General features: G+C 50.1%; 1 long non-coding RNA gene across 1 annotated transcript in view; it reads right to left on the reverse strand.

The window, feature by feature from the left end:
* Nucleotides 1-309: 309 nt before the first annotated feature.
* The window catches only part of LOC140606902 (uncharacterized), a 52086-nt gene continuing 34196 nt past the window's right edge, over nucleotides 310-18199 (reverse strand). Inside the window, exon 2 of the long non-coding RNA XR_012009109.1 lies at nucleotides 310-989. This is a non-coding gene — a long non-coding RNA (uncharacterized lncRNA). The remainder of the gene's footprint in view (nucleotides 990-18199) is intronic.

Genomic DNA, 18199 nt, shown 5'->3' on the forward strand with positions numbered 1-18199 from the left:
TGCTTCTCCCTCTGCCTGTGTCTCTGCTTCTCTCTCTCTCTCTCTCTCTCTGTGTGACTATCATAAATAAATAAAAATTTTTAAAAAATGAAAATCCAGGGGCACCTGGGTGGCTCAGTAGTTGAACGTCTGCCTTTGGCTCAAGGTGTGATCCCAGGGTCCTGGGATCGAGTCCCGCATTGGGCTCCTTGCATGGTACCTGCTTCTCCTTCTGCCTATGTTTCTGGCTCTCTTTGTGTCTCTCATGAATAAATAAAGTAAAAGATTAAAAAAAATAGAAAATCCACTGAACAGCAAAGAGAGGTGACGTCAATTAGATCTCAATAAATCTGAGTTTATTGATATAAACCTGAGTTTAGAAAAGGTCTACAGAATAAATAAATAAATAATAACTAACTAAATAATAAAATAAAAAAAAAGAAAACAAAAGGTCTACAGGTTCATCCTTCCCAGAGAAAAAAATGAACACACATACACATACAATTAGGGAGAAAATAAGAAGGAAATCAAGCACCTCTTTGCTTGATTGAAATGTGAATGAAAAATCAAAAGCTCCCAAGAAGGCCTTCTGAGGAGCCTGCAGCTAGAACCCTGACCTATTTCTGCTCAGGTCTCCTGAAAGGCCCACGGAGCGCCAGCCAAGAATCAGGTGCCGTGCAAGGAGCATCCACGCCCTCTGCTCCTATCACAAGACACACACACAGGCTGAGGGCAAATGATTCACAGACGTGGGACCAAACCAAGAGGTTTCACAACAGCCAAGAAACAGAACCACCAATGCGCCCGCCGACATCCCCGCAGCCTGCCTCGCACAGTCACCTAGTAGGTGTTCAAGAAACTTCACAGGATTCCACTGGCCCCGTGTCAGGCTGCCATGTGAGGGACCGGGCGCTCGGGCAGCATCTCGACTCTCCCACACTTTCCGCAGGCCCTCCGTGTCACGTGTGATTAATGAGCGCCATGTCACCAACGTCCCAGGGGTCAGCCTACTGGAATGGAAACACGAATGAGTCGGGAATGGCCTTAGAATGGAGGAATTCCAAAAACGGTGAAGCGAGAGAAAAAAAAAAATGGGGACATTTTGTTTTGTTGCTGACTTGAATAGGAGCAAGGTTTTCTCCTTGTCACAGGCCAAGCCATGACCCGAGTTTAGAGCTTTTCAGAATCCTGAAAACCGACAAACGCACCCAATTAAGTGCTGCCCCAAAGCCCTGTGCACTTTCTAGAAGCCGCCAGAAGTCTAGAATGGCAGAGGTTGATGTGGGGTGGGGTACTGATTAATTTATCCTGGATTTTATTAACAATAACCAATTACTGTACATGTCCTAAATGTCAAGCACTACACTCGGTGTAAAGTGATTTATGGCCAGTGCCGCATGCAATCACCATGTAATCATCATAGCCCCAAAGGAAAGGCATTGTCATCCCTATTTTACAGGTGGAAAAACTGAGCTCATGCGGCTAAGAGATGACATAGGGAAGACACACATGCCCGGCTGACGCTGAAGCCCACACCCCTAACGTCGTTCCCCTGACTGATGAAAAAGCTGGGGCTCTTCCGTGCAACGTCCTGCGCTCACTGCCCCGAGAGGGAACTGGTCCCAGGACCCATCGGATTCCTGATCCAGAGGATGAAAAGAGAGTAGCACTTGGCTGGGATCGCGAGGATGGAGGCTGCTCGAGAGAGGTCCCCGTTTGCACAGTCTTCTCCATGCCCTGGGTGAGCTCCGGACTCGCCTCGGCCCAGCCACACAGGGAGGGAAGGCCCCGTGGCCTCACTAAAAGTCCCAACGGCCCCCCCAAGTAGACAGCGAACAGCTCTGGTGGGAAGGCCCCGGGATGGAGAGATCAGAGGCTCGAGGCGGCCACGAACAGGACCCAGAGGTTTCCCAGCAACTGTCCCACTGTCCCTTGAGGCAGTCCTCCCACCCTGAGCAGAAGACAAAAGTCAATCTCCAGGACCTCGAGAACCTCAGGCTAGGGGAAGGAGCCAGCCACAAAAGGCCACGGATTGTGTGACCCTCTTTCCACGAAACCTGCAACAGCAACGGGAAAGGAGATGAGCAGTAGCCAGGGGCTCCTGGTGGGAGGGAGGCATGGAGAATTACTACCTAACGGGTACGGGGTTTCCTTCTGGGGAAAGGGGTGGGGTGGGTTCCACAAGTTCTGGAACTAGATGGTGGTGAGGGTTGCACAACTCTGTGAGCAAATGCACCTGATGCCACTGAGCTGTGCGCTTCAAAATGACTACAACGATACATTTCACGTTCTACGTATTTTCCCGTAACATCAACAACAACAAGTGACTCTCCAAAGGATCCTTGAATTTATTCACCACAGCGGGAGACCAAACCATGGGGGCCGGGGATTGGCCTGGAGGAGACTCAGACCTGGATGTTCCCCGAAGCCCCTCAAAGGTATAAACTCGGGGCTCAAGGAGAGGCTGGGGCGGACAGAGAGCGGAGGAGGAGGGGCGTCAGGCCGCCAAGCAGAGGGCTGGCTCGGCTGGGAGGCAACGTGGGGGACCAGGCAGTCTCCCCCAGGCTGGGGCCCACCCGGCGGGCATCCTGGCTCCCTGCTCGGGGCTGGGGGCCCGGTGTCCTCGGTCTGCATCACAGAGTCAACAGCAATCTACCCGCACCGGGCAAACCGGGCAGCGGTAAGTGGCGGAACTCCGACAATATTTAATGACTTCGGGGGGTGGGGAGGCTTTGCAGGGTGGAGGGGCAGCGAGCAAAGGAGCCAGAGAGCAAGCAGGCCACTCCAGGGGAAATTCCAGGGGGGGGAGATAAAAGGGGGCTGTAAAGCAATTTTGACAGGTTAGCAGACAGGTAATATTCCAACGGTGTTTACTTAACCAGGCTAGCGCTCCATGCGGCAGCGATTAAGCCGAGGCACGGGAGCCTCAGCAACCAAGGGCTTCAGTGAAACAAAGATCTAGTCAGAGAAAACCAAATAACGGCCAGTCAGATGCTGGGCCTCCCCCCGCCCCAGCTCGGAAGCCACGGGAGATGCTTCCTGGAGATCAATCTGGAGAGATAGCATCCAGCGGGATGTGCTGCAGGGGCTGCCACCGGGGGCAGAGGGCCTGGCTTCTGACGCCTCCGTGGAAAGGGCGGGGCGCAGGCGACGGGGCCCAGATGCCTGTCCTCCCTCCCACTTCAAACCAGACCAGTTCTGCAGTCTCCTGGTCCTCGAAAGACAGCTCGATGGTCCCACCCACTGTCCCAGGGCCCCAGCCAGCACTGAAACTCAGGCCGGCTCCCAAACCCCAAATACCGCCCGCCCCCCCCCCCCCAGCCTTCAAAGGCCCCTGCGCCTCCTTATCTCCTCGCTGTAATCCATGGGGTAAGTTCCCTAACCTCCCTGGGCCTCGATTTCCTCATCTGTCGAATGGGACAGTAGTTTCCCACAAAGCCATGTAACGAATGCATTACTTTATCATCAATCCTGTGTTAATGTAGTTAATGCAAATATTAGTAATGTTTAATACATCATTAAATAACTACGAGGAATCAATAAACAACACAAGGGTTACATGAAGCACACTGCCGAGATCACAGTAGGTACTTGATACATTTTTTTTTAAAGATTTTATTTATTGATTCGTGAGAGACGTAGAGAGAGAGGCAGAGACAGAGGCAGAGGGAGAAGCAGGCTCCCTGCAGGCAGCCCGACGTGGGACTCGATCCCAGGTCTCCAGGATCACGCCCTGATCCAAAGGCAGACACTCAGCCACTGAGCCACCCAGGGGCCCCTACTCCATACATTTTAGTTCCCTGTTACAACTGCCGGTACCACCCACCTGCCCAGATGCCGAATACAGTAGAATAACTAACAGGCTAAAAGGTGCTTTTTTTTTTTTTTAAACATGTTAAGGTTGTTCTATATTCACCCCTATTCTCATAGAATGGGGAGAAAGCTCCTCATGGGCACTAGAAGAGGTGTCACCTTGGCTTAGGTACCAGAGTGAGACACCTAAGACACTCTCTGCGCTCTGAGCGCTTGGCATCCACGCCGAGCAACTTGATAGGACTCCATGTGCTCTGTTCCTGGGAGGACGTGAAAGTGTTCAAAGCCACTGAACCACCACATCATGGGTGCCAAAATTCTGACTTCATTTCCTACAGGGTTCCCTGGCCTGTGTTACAGGACACTATTTTGAGGTTGGATTATATATTTTCAGGTTATTTGGAAAATCATTGTGGCTTTAAATAATAAAATTCGGAGTGACATCTGTCAGCCCTGATTACCATGAGTCTGCTAAGCAGTGTGTTCTTTCTTTTTCATTTTTAAAAGTGCAATGAAGTAAGTGTTACCTAGAAGGGTTCGTTAGAGTCTTCAGGGTTGTGTATTCAACACTCTCTTTCAAACAGGTCCCAAAGGCGTGTACCAGAGACCGTGCTACAGGCCGGAGGTGGTATGGCCAAGAGTTGAGCTGGAAAACACTGCTAGAACCATGGTGCGGGGATCAGACACCAAAGAACCATAGGGGCATCTGGTCAACCTCTTGCATTTCATCAATGGGGAAACAGAGGCCCCAGGATGGAGAGGCAGGTCTCCCCAAGGTGCATCCAGCACTTTCCAGGTTACCCGTCACTCATTTTGCCTTCTTGCATGACTTTGAGCAGCACCTCAATGAGGTTTGTCTCTTATGGGCCAAGAAATCATCCCACAAAAGGGTTCCTTCACATGAATCTCTGCCCCAACTCTTATTTTCAGGGTGCAATCAGTATCCCTATTCAGAAAAGTGCACCTTTAAGACTCCCTCTACCTATTGATCATGTGAGCTTTACCTAGTCTGGGACGGGTGGTCTGGGAACTAGCTGTGGCTGTCACCGCTTTAGTCCCAAGGGGAAGGTGCCATTTGCCAAAAGAACTTGGAATGTCTGGGTTCAGATAGTCTCTTTTTGTCAGAGAGCAGGGACCCCTGCACCAAAGATCTACCAAAAGCCATCTGCCCCATGTCACCGGTGTCCCCCCTGCCCCCACCCAAGTATCTATAACCTGTTGATCAACCACCAAGCCCTGAGTATCTATAACCTGTTGATATTCTCCTTTGATAGAGAAAACTACAGAAGCACAGAAAGATTGTTTGCATCCAGGTCTTGAAGTGATAATATCTGTGAGCATCAAGATTGCACTGGACACTCATCCAAAAGAGACAAAGAGGGACACCTGGTGGCTCAGTGGTTGAGTGTCTGCTTTCAGCTCAGGTCATGATGCCGAGGTCCTGGGATCAAGTCCCACATCAGGGTCCCCACGGGGACCCTGCTTCTCCCTCTGCCTATGTCTCCACCTCTCTCTCTCTCTCTGTCTCTCACGCATCAATCAATAATTTTTTTTTTTTTTAGGGATCCCCGGGGGGCTCAGCAGTTTGGAGCCTGCCTTCAGCCCAGGGTGTGATCCTGAAGTCCCGGGATCAAATCCCACATCAGGCTCCCTGCAGGGAGCCTGCTTCTCCCTCTGCCTGTGTCTCTCATGAATAAATAAACAAAATCTTCAAAATATATTTTTTCTCAAAAAGGGAGAGGACAAAGAGGTGCTAAGAGTCAAAACAGCTTCTTTCTTTCTTGCTTTTTGGTGGAGGGAAAGGGAGAGAAGGGGAGGCTGCATAGTGCAAATTGGCCTCTGAGCATGAAAATAATCTGGAGGTATGATTTCACAGAATCCTCTTTTTTCCCCAGAAAAGTTTGATCAACATACACTTAATCTGAAATTTTGTTCACCTCTCTCTCACTGGGATGCTAATGCATTGCCTAGAAAAAGGAACCCATTGATGATTATTTGATGAAGAGAGGAATGGATTTGGAAGGTAAGCCTTTCAGGGAAGACCAGGAGGTGGATTAGTGCACGTGACCCGAGCACGCATTTCCTTGTACAGATCAAGGGGCTGAAGATGGGCTGGGAGTTCCATTTGAACTGACAGGAAATCCTGTTTAAAAGGTTTCTGGGCTCAGGGACAACTGGGTGGCTCAGTCCGTTAAGCATCTGCCCTGGGCTCAAGTCATGATCTCAGGGTCCTGGGATCAAGCCACATGTCGGGCTCCTGCTTGCTCTCTCACTCTCTCTCAAGTAAGTAAATAAAATCTTTGGGGGAAAAAAAGGGTTTACGGGCTTTGAACCATCCTTCCCTATGAAGACCTCTATGACGTGGGAGGAGGGTAGGAATATTCTTCCCATGTGACCAAGGAGAAAACTAGGGAGTACAATGAAGAGCCTCTCTAGAGTCTTAAAATGAATTAACAGAAGAACTGGGCCTGGCTTTTGGCTTGTTCACTTTCTTTCTTTTGTATTTTCAATTCCCTTAAAATAGTGCTTTAGTCTCTCTCTAAAAAAAAAAAAATCTATCTATATCTATATATGGATATATATCTTAAACATCACATTAAAAGTCTCCAGACAATATTTATTTAGGGGACAATGACCCCACATGCCACCAGCCTTGCCAATAGCCTACACCTAAGACACATCATTGTTTGTGCTTTGAAGCCCACGAAAACAATCCTAGTCATATTTCTATAAATCTAGGAAAGGTGGCTTGCCAAAAGAAGAGAAGTATTAGACCATACCTCAAAGCATTCTGTGCAACAAACGTGGGAAATGAGGAGTTTGAGGGGTTGTTTCCCCCCAAAGAGCTCAGCTTCACCCATACATGCTTCTGCTTCTCCATCTGAAACACAGAAGCCACACCTGGAAGCCCCCCAACAAGGTAACAGGCGTGTAGTCAAGAATGCAGTAGGTGCTCCAGACATGTGAGAATAAGAAGACTGGGTCTGTGATGTCCTTGCATTAAAAACTAGGTTCTAAATATGGTCTGTCGCGGGCAGCCTGGGTGGCTCAGCAGTTTAGCGCCGCCTTCGGCCCAGGATGTGATCCTGGAGACCCGGGGTCGAGTCCCAGGTCGGGCTCCCTGCATGGAGCCTGCTTCTCCCTCTGCCTGTGTCTCTGCCTCTCTCTCCTCTCTGTGTTTCTCATGAATAAATAAATAAATCTTAAATAAATAAATACATAAATGTCCATAAGGGAACATTATTCAGCCCTGAAAAGGAAGGGAATTCTAACACATGCTGCAATGTGGGTAAACCCTGAGGACGTTACGCTCGGGGAAATAAGTTAGTCACAAAAGGGCAAATATTGTCTGATTCCATTTAAATGAGGCACTTAGAATAGTCAAATCATAGAGAAAACACAGTGGAATGGTGGTTGACGGGGCACTGGGAATGGAGAGCTACTCTTTAACAGGGACAGAGTTTCAGTTTTGCAAGATGGTAAAAGTTTTGTGGGGGGATGGTGGTGATGTTTGCACAACAACGTGAACGTCCTTAATGACACCAAATGGTACACATAAAAAGGGTTAAAATGGTTCATTTTATATTAAGTATGTTACCACAACTCTAGGTAAATAAATAGTGAAAGAAAGAATCCTCTAAGCTCAAAGAGAAAGCTACATTTTTCAACCACCTTATTCCCGATAGGGCAAGAAGCAGGAAAGTCCTTCAAAAGACGCCAATTCCAAGTCTTGGTGCTTATACCCCCCGCGTCTCTAACATCACAAACACGAGACAAGGAGATAACACGCGGGGCACTAACACCCTCCCGGCATCCTGACACTTCTCTCATTTCGTCAACCGATCACCTGCAGCTCACCAGAAAGCAGGCTGCAGAGCTGGACACAAACGGACCCATGAAGCTCAACAGCGATGGTGGCACATGAATGGTCCCAAGTCCAACTACCTGCCGCTCTTTAAAGGAGCCAGAGGAAAATCAATTAAAAACCAAGAAAGGAGAACAAAACAAGCGAGGACAAGCGACAGAGGTCAGGTAAAGCACTCCGGTGTCCAGGAGGAAGGCTTCCAGCCGGAGAGACGTGGCAACCAGAGTGGAATGAGCTGGAATGGGGCTTCCTCTTGTCCCACAGGGTGGGCAGGAGTTCTCCACAGAGGACTACAGATCGTCGGCCCCCATGGTCTGCCAAGTGGATCCAAGCAAAAGAAAAATGTGTTTAACCAGAGATACAGGATCGGAAGGGCGGCCGGCTCTTAAAACCTGGGCCATGAACGCACGCAAGGGTTGGTTTTGCCCTTAAAGGAAATAAAATTTATGGTTTGTCAGATAAGTAGAAAGGAAAACCATCCGGATAGAAACCCAGCCAGATAAAAGTCTACACACGAGCAAAACAGTTTTCTTAAAACAGTGTCTAAATATCTCAGCCAAAGAAAGGTCCTGGGATCCACCAAGATTCATGCGACCTCAAAATGTAGCTCCATTTTAATTTCCTTTTAGACACATCTCCACAAGAAGCCAATGCTTCTCTCTTTGTTGGCCGGGCTCATCTGCTGACCATCTAGCTGTGAGCGTGAGAGCCTTCCTTTCCACAACAGAACACTACAATTAACCACGAAATGTTTATCTGTGGGAAGTGGGGAGGGATTGGCAAGACAGCACCTTCCAGATTGCTGGAAATAGTCTGTATCTTGATTTGGATGGTCGTTACGTGGAGGCATGCGTATGTAAAAACTCATTAAGCTCTACATTTCATATTTGTTTATTTTATATGCGGTATTCTTTAATAAAAGGTCTACGCACAGAGATTTTTTCTTTTTTTTTTCCACACACACAGATTTTTTTTTTAAGCCCCACAGGTTTATTTCACGCCCAACGAGAGCCAAGCCGTTTGTTAGAAAAGGTTCCAATCAACAGTTAATGCATTCTCCCAAGCTCCTACCTCCCCTCCCCTGAGCCCCACACTCCTGTTATCCAAGCTGGCTCTACCAACAGGTCACCTGGACGAAGGAAAGTTAATCGAGACCGTAGTCAAGCAGCTTATTTCCTGTTTGGATGGGTTTTGCAAGGCAGTAGATGGAAGCACATGACAAAAGGAACTAGAGATTCTCACCAAACTCTCCCCTAATTCGTGCTGAAATCTGTCACTCAAGAACTGTAACAAAGGTGGTTCTCTTCTTGCGTCATAGGAGGACGTGGCATACACATTCTCTTCCCAACATGGCAACCTTTCAGGTAGCAAAATCCATACGTATTGTCTCATTTAGATGATTCACTCATTCAACACATAAGATATATCAGATGACCGCGATATGACAACTCTTTCTTTCGCAGTATGATTTATCACACACACCCCCCCTGAGCTGGCCACCCTCCTCCTAATACACTCCAATTTATAGGACCCCGAAATAACCAACTACCCTTAGAGCTCTGTGTGGCCCAGAATTGTTTGACTACACTTTTCATTATCTGGACACTGTTGACTCTCTTGATGCTTGATAAAAATATCAGCTTGATATATTAATCATATGACTGACTTCCAAAGAATCACTCCTTCTCCCTTATACAATTGTGTAGGACCTAACATTGCAGAGTTGCGTCTTTGTTGGTTTCAGCCCATGGTTTCTACCCTTTGTGGGCCATTTTTGAACCCAAACTCTGGTGTGACAGCTGTACTCTTAGCCTGGGGCCATCTTTGTCTATGAAAGCTCCAGCCTTACCAACCCCCCCCCCCAAAAAAAAGGAAAGCTCCAGCCTTCACCCAAGCAACACGCCAGCAGCTACTGCAGATGCCCACATGGTGGAAAACTAGTTCACCCATCTGCACAACTGGGGATGCAAATGCACCTGAGGCTTCTTACCATCCAGAAGCACACCAAAAAGAACCATCGTATTTCCTGAAATCAGGACACTTGGCTGCCTGCCGCATTTCTCAGCCCCGTACAACCGTCGGAAGTGTGAGCAAGGTTCCAGACTCCCTTTCTCCACCTCCATCACCACCACTCATCCCCCCGCCACACAACCAGGAAACTGTTGTCTTGGTCTCATGTACGTTCCTCTTCTGTGTGCCCGGTGGTCTTGCTAACGTTCTTTCCGGGAAATGGAATGCTTTCATTTTATGTAGTGACCATCCTGGTGTGGGTCACGCTCAGCGCTTGGCTCAGTACAAGCACGTGTCTGATTCAGACCCAGAGTCCGGCTCCAGGACTGGGGTTCAGAGTTGGCTCCATAAGCATCTCCGCAGAAAGGGATGGGCCCTGGGAAGATGGGGAGCCCGATGCGGGACTCGATCCCAGGACCCCAGGACCACGACTTGAGTCAAAGGAAGCCAGAAGGCTGGCTCTGGGGTGTAGACACAGAGGTCTCCCTGAGACGGATCCATCTCATGCCCAGCTCCCTCTGTGATCACCTTTCATCTTGCCTGAACTCACAGGCCCCCCTCTCACGCCCGGCACTCCACCAACTACCTTTGCCCACTTTCCCGATGTCATCTTGCTTCTAAGTAGCCCTTGCAGTCCATCTACCTAACCTGGGAGGTGTCCCCCACTCCTTGTCCCCCTCAACTCCATACCCACCTATAGAACACACCTGCACCCACAGAAAGGAAACACAGTACTGCGCTGCCCAGGGGTCCTGGATCTGAGATCCTGCAGAGCTCGCCTCACCTTTCCCTCCGCGGTCTCAACTCCCAGGCCGCTCCCTCACAAACCCAATAGCTTCCATTTATTTGATGTGTCTTCAGCTCAGAGCCACTGATCTGGAGCCTCTTTCCCCTCCCACCCCACCCCTGCCTCCCCACCCCCACCCCACAGCCCTCCCGCCCCAGCAAAGTGTCACGCACTCTCTTTGCCTGGCATTCTCCCAGACAGCTAGGGAAGCAGCGTCCCTCTTGGGTTCACCCCATCTCTGGTGTAACAACTCTCTTAGAGGTCGTGCGCGGCCTGGATCTCTCTGGCAGGGCCCATCTCCCTCCTGTCACCCCCCACGTGTTGTCCCTGCCCCTGTGGCTCACCTGTGTCATCCTCCCTTCTTGGAAGCCCGACCTGGTGCACACCAGCCACCCATCAGCTGGTGCTCCTGTCTGCTCTCACCTCCCGCATGCCATCCTCAGCTCGTCACCCACCGCACCTCCTGGTAACCGTGGCCATCATCCCCCTAACAGCACCCCACCCAGCACCCCTGTCCCGAGTGCTTCGTGATCATTACCCCATTAATCCTCATAAGTGTGTGTGCTAACTATAATCTGCCCATCGTACAAGTGAAGAGACAGAGACAGAGAAGCTAAATACCTTGCCTAAAGGTGCACAGCTAATGTCTAGATTGTACACTTGGAGAGAGTGTTTCGACTTCTCTGACTTACGTAATATTTCATTCATTCAATGGGCATTGACGTTTCTGAAGGAAGGGAAAGGACTCCAGATGCATGCAGGCTCTGCACTGTGCCACCCCGGACTATTATCCCGGCCTTGCTTCCATCTGGGGGATGCTGCTTCCACGTGGTGGCCCTCCTGGAGGGCCTGTCTCTGCTTGTAAACTGGGGACAATCTGACCTACCTCCCAGGGTCCTCTGGGTGCTCAGTGAGATAACGCTTCTGAGCCCAGGGCTCAGTACACCACAGGTGCTCAAACAATGCTCACTCTAATTACTACAGCTGCTCACAAAGGCCAGTCCCCAGCGCAGCCCCTCCAACAGCGCAGCCCCTCCAACCCTTCTGGTGGCCTCAGAAACCTACAGGTGGGGCAGTCCAGTTGGCTGAGTGGTTTAGCACCACCTTCGGCCCAGAGTCTGATCCTGAAGACCCGGGATTGAGTCCCACGTCGGGTTCCCTGCGTGGAGCCTGCTTCTCCCTCTGCCTGTGTCTCTGCCTCTCTCTCTCTCTCTTTCTCTCTCTCTCTCTCTCTCTCTCACACACACACACACACACACGAATGAATAAAAAAAAAAAAAAAAAAAGAAAGAAAGAAACCTACAGGTGTCATCCCTAGGAAGATGCATGGCAGAACGACCAGTCTGTGTTTGAGGCTCATACCCTGTTACCTTGGAGCATCAAAGGAGGAGTCATCCTTCAAGTCCATACAAGGAAAAGACACCCACAGGTAAACAGAGGCCCTGGGACCCCCCGCACCCTCTGCCAGCCCCTTCCCAGAGCTGCTGTTCCCCCCAGGCTTGGTCTCCTAAGGGGATTTGCGAGCCTCATTTACTGCATAAAATAGAAAGAGTAGCCCTCACGTTTTAGTCAAAGGCATTCATTTGGCTTTTATTTATAGTCTCGCACATGTTTGCACACAGATATGCCAGCCAGGAAGCATGGGCTCAGGTGTACACACACACACACCAGGAGCAGCAAGATTCGTGTGTAGATAGGCACCGTTAAAGATAAGTCCATTCATGGTTTCTGCAAAACAAGAAGCTATCAACCCGCGCACTTTCCATTCTAGAAACAACCTTAAAATAAATACCGAGTCAACTTCATCAACTCTCAGAGCCACCCACGGTAGTGGATGTGCACACACTCCAGCGTGCTTCCTCCTTTGCTCTTTTTTATTATTAAGATTTTATTTATTTATTCATGAGAGACACAGAGAGAGAGAGAGGCAGAGACTCGGGCAGAGGGAGACGCAGGCTCCCTGCGAGGATCCCGACGCGGGACTTGATCCCGGGACTCCGGGATCACACCCTGGGCCAAAGGCAGATGCTCAACCGCTGAGCCACCCAGGCATCTTTCGCTTTGCTCTTACTTAACCTGATAATTTGGAAAATGGAAGGACAGTGAAGAGAGTAACAGGTGGCCTCTGAAACATGCCCGAAGCTGCCCGACCCTGGCAGGACGAACCTCCCGCCCCTCGTCTCTTGTCCCTCTGCTATTTGGGAAATGCTGGGTCTGCACGGCCCACCGAGGGACCCAGTGAGACTCGGTGTTTAGATCATCTCACAGGGGGGCTGGGGGACAGAGAAAATATTCCCTAATATTTTTTTTTTCTGCTGTGGACCAAGAGGCAGCAGAAGAGATACACCAAGCGGAGGGAGGACGCACATGAGGTTATTCTTTGTACTGGAAAACACGACTCCCCCATTGGCCCAAATCCTGATGCTTCAAAGTAATTCTCTGTCAATGCATTTGTTTCTTTCTTTCATTTTGATTATCTTGCAGGAGGTGGACTCCCTGGCCATCCTGTTCCTTGCATTTCCATCTCGCTCCTTTCAAGAGAAAAGGGAGGTCCTCTCCCTTCCACCCACGCAGGCACTTTATGAACAAACAGACAGACAGACAGACAGACAAAGTCTCTTTGCTGGAGCTAATCTGGAGCCCCAAGATGTTAAGAACGAAGCCCGAAACAATGTTGCCGGTTGCGGCCCATAAGTCACCCAAACGGTGGGAAGATTTTTGTTGAGTGGCAGGAGTCAGCTGAAAGAAAAGGAGAATGTTCTCTGGCTACGAGGGTCCCTGCCTTTTAATTAATTAATTTAATAGAGAGGGGAGGTCAGGAAGGAAGCGCCCTTTGCAACTTCTCAGGCGGGGCTGGGGTTTGGGACAAGAGGGCACTGGAAACACACAATGGGTATACTGTGAAATGTGACATTTCACGGGGGAATAGGTTGCAGAATTCCCAGGAATTCTGAGAATCAATAAAGGTGACTTCCAAGAAATAGCCAAGGCTGCAAAGAAACAGCCAAGGCTGCAAAGAAATGTCCGGGCCAAGTCGCTAGACATCCTGAGACGATCCCTGCCTGTCCGTGTCTAAAAATCTCCCAGGAGGCTTTCGATGTTAAAATTTGAAAATCAAAAAAAAAAAAAAAAAAAAAATTGAAAATCATTTAAAGGAAGAGATGGTCTTCTGTACCTTGGCTGTGTGTCTCAATTTCAAGCTCCCGTCGGATCCACCCACTCTGGCCTGTCCCTCGACCTCAGCACCCCCCAGATAAAGCCCCCCCCCACCGCCCTCCCAACCCTGAGATACGTAGGAACGCTTTCTGAGAGGTTATTAGCCTAACTCAGTGTGCGTGAGAGCACAGAAGGCGTGAGAAGCAATTTAAAAACACATTTCTTTCTTGCCCTCCTCTCTGGTGGGTGCCCAGGTCCTCCTGGTCTTGCCCAGACCTCTGCACAGCCTCCTACGTGATCCGCATTCCCACGGCCCCCGCTCTGCACCGCCCCCAACCCACCTGCCTCCCCAGGAGGGCGAGCTTCCTCAAACACATTTCAGATCATGCTGTTTCTCTACTTGAGTGAGATGCACTGTCTTCCCTCCTCCACCAGGGTAAGGGCCAACCCAGCCACAAAGCCCAGGATTATCGGACTCCTGTCGTCCCTGTGCCTGCCTCATTGCCCCCCAAGGCCCCCTGCACGGCGACGATTCCCTCAGACATCCCAAACTGTCTGCATTTCCCAAACATGGCACCATGTGCCTCTCCGCTCTGTGCCTGTGCACACTCGATTCCACCGCCTGGAAGGCTCACCCCTTTTCTCTGCCAACTACCGTCGGAGCCCGGTGCAAATGTCACTGCCTCCTGGAAGCCCTCCAGGATGCCTCCTCAAAAAACTAGACCAACTCCCTCTGTATCCTGCGCATGCCCCAATCACAGCACTATTCGAAACCTACAACATTAGTATTTATTTCCTGCTTCCCGGGCTACACGGTGAGCTTTCTGAGAGCAGTGAGATCTTGAAAGGCAAGAGAATGCAGTGGTCAGAAGGGTGAGTTCTGGAACCAGACACCCTGGGGACAAATTACAGCACCTCTCAGTGCCTCTGCTCTGTCATCTGTATCATGGGATAAGGGTGGGTCCCCCTCAGAGTAGGGGTGGGGGATAAACTGGCGTAGGAAGACCTCACATAGGCCAGCAGTGAACAGAAACAGCAGACCATGAGCCCCACACGTCATTTAAAATGTTCTAGCAGCCACTTTAAAGGGCTCAAAAGAGGGACGGCCTGGGTGGCTCAGTCAGTTGAGTGTCTGCCTTTGGCTCAGGTCATGACCATGTCCTGGGATGGACCTGGTGTAGGGCTCCCTGCTCGGCGGGGAGCCTGCTTCTCCATCTCTCTCTGCTCCTTTCCCCCCAATTCGTGCTCGCTCACTCTCTCTCGCCCACTCCCTCTCTCTCAAATAAATAAATAAAGCCTCAAAATAAAAAAGAAAAAGCCAAAAGCAGCAGCCAAGGTTAATTTTAATAATGTTCATTTAACCCAGATATAATGGTATCTCACATCTTATCACCTCAATATGAAATCTATTTTAAAAAATATTCATGGGCTACGATGCTCTTTTTTTCATGTGACTCTGAAATCCAGCGTGCATTTTTGCACTGAGACCACCTCTCGATTTGCATGTGCAGCTCCTGCCTGCTGCCCTGGGCTGCGTGCTCCGGGTGGCTACCCTGGGAAAGGATGCTGGTAGCCTGTGCCTGGTCTCCCCCAGACTGCACACACACCCGTTTCCCTTGGCTGGTTTTGCTTTTTCTCCTTTCACTGAAATCATGCGTAGCTGTGAGTGCAGCTCTATGGTGAGTCCTGCGAGTTCCAGTGAACCACTGGGAAGGGGGTGAGGGGTGCCCGGGTGGCTCAGTCGGTTAAGCGGCTGCCTGCAGCTCAGGGCATGATCCCAGGGTCCTGGAATCGAGCCCTGCATTGGGCTTCCTGCTCAGTGGGGAGCCTGCTTCTCCCTCTCCCTCAACTCATGTTCCTGCTTGCTCTGTCTCTGTCTCTCAAATAAAATCTTAAAAAAAAAAAGAAGGAAGGAAGGAAGGAAGGAAGGAAGGAAAAGAAAGAAAGAAAGAAAGAAAGAAAGAAAGAAAGAAAGAAAGAAAGAAAGACAAGGGAAAGGGAAGGGAAAGGGAAAGGGAAAGGGAGAGGGAGAGGGAGAGGGAGAGGGAGAGGGAGAGGGAGAGGGAAGGGAAGGGAAGGGAGAAGGGAAGGGAGAAGGGAAGGGAAGGGGGAAAGGAAGGGAAGGGGGAAGGGAAGAGGGAAGGGAAGGGAGAAGGGAAGGGAAGGGAGAAGGGAAGGGAGAAGGGAAGGGAGAAGGGAAGGGGAAGGGAAGGGAGAAAGGAAGGGAAGGGAAGGGAGAAGGGAAGGGAGAAGGGAAGGGAGAAGGGAAGGGGAAGGGAAGGGAGAAGGGAAGGGGAAGGGAAGGGGGAAGGGAAGGGGGAAGGGAAGGGAAGGGGGAAGGGAAGGGGGAAGGGAAGGGGAAACCAGAGGTGGTCTAGGGGTCCTGGACTCAGCTCCCCTGCCAATGTCCGGGTACCATGTTCACCAGGCAACCATCCAACCCCCAGTGCAGCGTCCCAGGGACCCTGACTTTGGGGGAGAATCTGTACAAGGGAGTCTCCCCCTTTTAAGTGAATAGGCAAGAATCCTTCTCTCTTCCTTGGTCACTGCAGATTTAGATAGTTTTCCTTGCGTGTCCAGAGTCCAAGCAGCCTACAAGTGTGTGCAACGTGAAACACAGAGCATAATTCAACGGTCGTGGCAAAGTCACTTGCAACACTCACTCACTCAGTACCTCCTAAACGCCAAGCACACGAGTCCCTTCCTTCATCAAAAAACAGACAACTGGCTGATACGGTGTTCAGCTCTTAAAATTGTCTTATCTTCTACGATGTAGTAATAGAGTTGCTGCGTCATAGGGACCTTCCACGAGTTCCTCCGCGAGGACCAACCCTAAGGCCATGTGTACCTTCTCTGGGTATTCTCGAATTTGACAGTTCTAGACTTTCAGGGCCGGGGCCACCTCAAAGGCTAGCATGCACTTACGGGGCTGCATTCTGACGCTGGTACACACACTTCTGGCTCTCAGGGCCATCTCTGTCATTTAAAAAAATTATTTTAAAAAAACATTTTAATTGTATCTTATCACTGTGTTGGTTACATAAAGGTAATCCAGGTTGGCTGCATTACTACATATAATGTGCTATATTCACTTTTCCTCTGATTTTGAAAGAAACTGAAATATTTTTGTGGCCCTTGTAAAGTATCATGAGCCCTGAGCACCAGGCCTCCTGCACCTACGGGATGCACTGGGCCTGCCCAGGTAAGGCCCTTCCCGGGTGGGGGACCCTCAGGTTGTCATCTGTGAGTCAGGTTTTTACAGATGGAAAAATGTACGTATTTCAACCTGCGTCCTCTTGCTTTCCCACCACACGGGAAGCCACAATCCTACCGACGTCCTGTGAGTCATACAGGAGCCCCGTGAGGCCACGACCCAGTCCTTCAGGCCAATACACTCAGGTGAGGCAGCGGGGGGTCACATCCCCCCATCCCTGAAGCCTGCAGGTGGACTCCTCACATTTGGGTTTTTCACGAGGATGGCGTTTCCGTGCCGGTCTGCAAAACCAGTCGGTCCCTCCTGCCTCTGTGCGCTCCCCAGGGCTGATGCAGAGCGGAACCGCAACGCACACCATCGGGTGCAATAATCCAATTAAATATCTGCCTCCCCCACCAGCACGAGCTGAGCATGAGACACGATTTCACTTTTATTCATCTCTGCTTCCCAAGGCCCAGCCCACCATTCAGGAAGGAAATGAAATATTTACTACGTATTGATTATAAATGCTCTCTAATTACCTTTCTATGTGAAGATGTGATAAGTGAACAGAAAAGTTTTTAGCATTACGGTGCCATCAGCCAAAATGCCTATCATTTCTCTCCAAGACACACACGGCAGTCTATTTTACACCCGAGGTCTCTCAGTACATCCTGTCCAAAATACGTTTATTACGTGGCAAACGCTAATTACTCTTATTTTAAAGCATGCAAAAGGAGAGCATTTACTGTCTACTAGCTGTGCGGGATTCCGTGAACGCAGGTGCCAAGAACGCAGCCCCGAGGCTGTGGCTTCCATGGTGCTGCTCCTTCTCTCACGCTCTCTCCTGCTCCCTTAGCCAGCTGCCACAGTGTGACCAGACCTATTCAGAGGCCCGTGTGACAAGGACCCAGGGCCCTCCCTCTAACAGCTCATAACGAACCAAATCTGGCCGACAACCTTCGAGTGAGCTGGGGAGTAGATCCCGCCCCACTTGAGCCTTCGGATGGCTGCAGCCCCGGTCACTACCCTGACTGCAACCTCTGGAGTCACCCTGGGTCAGAGGACACAGCTGCACCACACCCAGATTCCTGCCCCATAGACACCTGAGAGGACACATGTTGTTTCGAGCTGCAAAGTCTGGGGTGACTTGTTACTCAGCCGTGAGGTTACGAATATAAGTAAGTACTGCGAACAGTGCCTGGCACATATGAGCCACTTGGATATTTGCTGAGTGAGTAAAGAGAAAGAAAATTAGATGCGAAGGTGATGACTTATGACCTCGACTCTCTTTTAGAGGAAGGTGGTTAACAATTGTAGAAATACGGAACTCTGCACCAGATCTGGACAACCCCCAACATGACGGCCAGCCTGCCCGGTTGCTACTGTCCTGGTT

Source organism: Canis lupus, chromosome 16 (assembly GCF_048164855.1).
Source record: "Canis lupus baileyi chromosome 16, mCanLup2.hap1, whole genome shotgun sequence".
Classification (NCBI taxonomy): domain Eukaryota; kingdom Metazoa; phylum Chordata; class Mammalia; order Carnivora; family Canidae; genus Canis; species Canis lupus.